Source organism: Ailuropoda melanoleuca, chromosome 6 (genome assembly GCF_002007445.2).
Source record: "Ailuropoda melanoleuca isolate Jingjing chromosome 6, ASM200744v2, whole genome shotgun sequence".
NCBI lineage: Eukaryota > Metazoa > Chordata > Mammalia > Carnivora > Ursidae > Ailuropoda > Ailuropoda melanoleuca.
Window position 1 is genome coordinate 2,932,122 of NC_048223.1, and position 4,800 is coordinate 2,936,921.

Consider the following 4,800-nt stretch of genomic DNA (forward strand, 5'->3'; position numbering starts at 1 on the left):
CAGGAGAGGGGGAAAAATGGGCCTTTGTGAATGAGGGAAGGTATAATCTTTGGAGAGGATTATGGCCAATTTACCTACAGTGACAAGGAGAAAGACGAAGTAGATGGAAAGTTTCAGTAAGAGAAGAAAGAGGGGTATGACTCATTGCACCTCTCAAGTCCCAACAAATAAGAAGAGATTTCCACCTTCAAGGAGTTTAGAGCAGAGAGTCTGGTTTAAGATGGCAACATAGGATGCTCTTGACCTCACCTCTACCTACAGACACACCAAATCTAGAGGTATGTATGGAGTCCATTCTGAAAGAAATCCAGAAACTAGCTGAGTGACCCCTATACATCAGGTGGAGAAAAAAACCACATCAAAATTGGTCACCACTGTCTCTGGGAAAGAAGTTTGGGCATATATCTGGAACACTCTGGGCTCTGAAACCCAGAGGACACATTCCTTGATAGCCTGGCTCTCTTAACCAGCAGCACTGTGTTTATGGGTTTGGTGGGACTGTGGCAAACAAAGAGACACTTCCTGGCTAGCTATCCTTTCAAGACTCAGCACAGAGGGAGAGGATAGAGGCACCTGTCTCCCAGTCTTCTTAAAAGAGGACTATTTACATAATTAAAAGCTCCTGTGTACAGATCTGTCTTCCAAGGTGCTGACTGAGATCTTCTTCCTTTGAAATGCTAACAAGTTTTGGCACACCCTCAATTACTGGGAGCCACTAAGAACAAAAGAGGGCTATTTGGACAATCACAAGGTTTTAAGAGAAAACAAAGAGCTAGGGTGGGGCTGAACAAGTTTCATTTCCTACACTCCTTCAAGACTGGGAGAGCTGACTGTTTAATCCACAGAAAACAACATAGATGAAAAAATGAAGAAAGAGAGGAATATGTTCCAAAGGAAAGAATAAGATAAAACCCCAGAAACAGGGGCGCCTGGGTGGCACAGCGGTTAAGCGTCTGCCTTCAGCTCAGGATGTGATCCTGGCGTTATGGGATCGAGCCCCACATCAGGCTCCTCCGCTATGAGCCTGCTTCTTCCTCTCCCACTCCCCCTGCTTGTGTTCCCTCTCTCGCTGGCTGTCTCTCTCTCTCTGTCGAATAAATAAATAAAATCTTTAAAAAAAAAAAACCCAGAAACAGACCTTAATGAAATGGAGATAAATGATTTACCTGATAGAGTTTAAAGTAAAGGCTATAAAGATGCTCACTGCTTTTTCATCTGCCATACCACAGCAGGAGTGGCTGTGCTGCTAGTCTCTCTGAACTATCCAACTCCATCCTTGTTGCCATGGTGACACCTACCACTCACCACCACCACGACTGAGCAGATGATCCTCCATGGAACCCTCAAGGGCCACAAGGGCTGATTGCTACCAGTCCCCAGTTCCTGGACATGATACCATCTGACTTTCAAGACCATCATCATATGGAAACTGGCCAGGGATGAGACTAACTATGGCATCCTGCAGCATGCTCTTCGGGGTCATTCCCACTTTGTTAGTGATGTAGTCTTCTCAGATGGCCAGTTTGCCCTCTTGGGCTCCTGGGATGAAACCCTTCATCTGGGGGATCTCACGATGGCTACTACCACATGCAGATTTGTAGGACATACCAAGGATGTGCTGAGTGTGGCCTTCTCCTTTGACAACTGGCAAATTGTTTCTGAGTTAAAACTATCAAGCTGTGGAATACTCTGGGTTGTATCCAAATACATTGTCCAGAATGAGAGCCATTTGGAGTAGGTGTCTTGTGTCTGGTTTTCACCCAATAGCAGCAATCCCATCATGGTCTCCTTTGGCTAGGACAAGCTGGTCAAGGTATGGAACCTGGCAAACTGCAAGCTGAAGACCAATCACATCATCCACATGGGCTACCTGAGCACTGTGACTTTCTTTCCAGATGGATCCCTCTGCCCTTCTAGAGGGAAGGATGGCCAAGCCATGCTGTGGGATCTCAACAAAGGCAAGCCCCTTTCTATATTTGATAGTGGGGGCATCATCAATGCCCTGTGTTTCAGTCCTGATAATGGCTCTGTGCTGCCATGGCCCCAACATCAAGATCTGGGACTTGGAAGGCAAGATCACTGTAGATGAACTAAAGCTAGAAATTATCAGTACCAGCAGTAAGGCAGAGCCACCCCAGTGTACCTTTCTGGCCTGGTCTGCTGATGGCCAGACACTGTTGCTGATTAAACGGACAATGTGCTTCATGCGTGGCAGGTGACCACTGACACCTGATAGAAATATGGCAGAGCGTTATGAATAAAACATTGATTTTCTGACTTAAAAAAAACAAAACAAAAACAAAAAAAGATGCTCACCAAGGTGGAAAGAACAACGCATGAACAATGTGAAAATTTCAACAAAAAGATTGGAAATATAAGAATATATCAAACAAAAATCATAGAGGAATACCATAACTGAAAAATTCAGTAGAGGGGTTCAAGAGCATACTAGATGAAGTAGAAGAAAAGATCAATGAACTCAAAGAAAGAACAATGAGAAGCAGAAAGAAAAAATACAGTGACGATACCTTAATGGATTTATGGAACATCATCAAGCAAACCAATTTTCACATTATAGGAGACCCAGAGGGAAAAGACAGAAAGAAAAGGGCAAAACATTTGTTTGAAGAAATAATGTTTAAAAACTTACCTAACCTGAGGGGAAAAAAGAAAATCCAGATCCAGGAATCCCAGAGAGTTCCAAACAAGATAAATTCAAAGATTCACACTGGGATACATTATAATTAAATTGTCAAAAGTTAAAGACAAGGAGAGAATCTTAAAAGCAACAAGAGAAAAGTAACTGTTTACAAGGGAACCCCCACAAGACTATTGGCAGATGTTTTAGCAGAAGCTTTGAAGACCAGAAGGAGCGGTGCAATATATTCAAAGTGCTAAAGGAAAAAACAACTTTCTAACTGAGAATACTCTACCTGGGAAAGTTGTCCTTCAAAATTGAAGGAAAGATAAAAAGTTTTCCAGACAAGCAAAAGCTAAAGGAGTTCATCACTAGACTGGAATTATAAGAAATGATAAAGGGAGTTTTTCAAGCTGGACAAAAAGGACACTAGTTGGTAACAGGAAAACATAGAAGTATAAATCTCATTGGTAAAGGTAAATATATAATTAAGAATATTCTAATGTTGTAATAGTGGTACACGCATAACTTATAAATCTAATATGAAAGTGAAAAGACAAAAGTCATAAACTATACCTCAATAATTTTTTAATACAAAGGTAGAGCTTTGTGTGTAAATGTAAGTTGCTATCAATTTAAAATAGACTGTTATAAACATATGATGTTTTATTTAAGCTTCATGATGACAACTGTGAAACAAAACCTATAATAGGTACAGAAAAAAAACAAGATTAAAGAATTCTAAGCATACCACAACAGAAAATCATTAAATCACAGAGGAAGAGAACAAAAGAAAAAGGAGCCAAGGAATGTAGAATAGCCAGAAAACAATTAACAAAATGACAATAGTAAGTATCTATCATATCTATCAATAATTACTCTAAATGTAAATGGATTAAATTCTACAATAAAAAGAATGGCTGAATGGATAAAAAAACAAGAACCAACTGCCACCTCAAAGAATATCACTTCAGCTTTAAGGACACACACAGATGGAAAATAAAGAAATGGAGAAAGATATTCCATGCAACAGGAAGCCAAAAGAAAGCAGAGGTAGCTATACTTATAACAGATTAAACAGACTTCAAGTCAAAGGCTTCAATAGCAAGACATTATGTAAGGATAAAGGGGTCATTCCAACAAGAGGATATAACATTTGTAAGTGTTTGTGTACCCAACATAGGATTACCTAAATATATAAAACAGATATTAACAGACCTGTACAGTGAAATAGACAATACAGTATAGTAATGGTGAATTTAATATTCTGCTTTCAACAATGCATAGATCAGACAGAAAATCAGATGAAGGAAATAAACTTTAATTATACGTTAGAACAAAACGGAATTAGACCAAATAGACCTAAAAGACATTTACAGAGTATTCCATCCCCAAATAGCAGAATATACATTCTTCAAGTGCACATGGAATGTCTTCCAGGATAAATCATATCATGGGCCACAAAACAAATCTTAACACATTTGAGAAGACTGAAATCATACCGAGTATCTTTTCTGATCACAATAGTATGAAACTAGGGAGGCGGGGAAAGATGGCAGAAGAGTAGGGGACCCTACTTCAAATGGTCCCCTGAATCAAGCTAGATATCTACGAGACCATTCTGAACACCCAGGAAATCAGCTTGAGATGTAAGAAGATATATCTGGATCTCTACAAACAGAACTTCTCCAGTGCTTGCTCTCAAGATATGAAGTGGGGAGCTGAGAGTCTGCAGCCAGATAGTGGAAGATAAATGGAAGGGGGAGGGAGCCTCCGTGAACATGCACCAGGAAGGCAAAGGCCTCCCCCACTGGGGACAGGGCACAGACTCGCAGACCGGTAGTGGTGGGGAAAGGTCTTTAGGACACCACCCCCAAGACTGAAACCTGGAACTCAGGAGCATGTGTGTGAACTGGGGGCAGCTGGTGGTTTTAGAAGCACAAAGAGATGTGCCCAGACCTGGGAGCGAGGATTGGGGAGTGGCTGTGGGGTGCACAACCCTGGACACTGTGGATTTTTGGCAGCACAGACAGAAGCAGAGTCAATGTGGCCTGGAGAACTCAGTGAAGAGCAGACTGCGATCTCTCCGTTCTGGGGCAGAGGCTTGGATACAGTCATGTCTCTCTCAGAAGAGACACAGAAAGCCACCAGGGAAAGATACC

The 4,800-nt window shown here is 41.3% G+C and overlaps 1 pseudogene; it reads left to right on the forward strand.

Moving 5' to 3' along the window:
* Positions 1 to 1,242: 1,242 nt before the first annotated feature.
* LOC105237607 lies at positions 1,243 to 2,233 on the forward strand (annotated as a pseudogene).
* Positions 2,234 to 4,800: the final 2,567 nt, after the last annotated feature.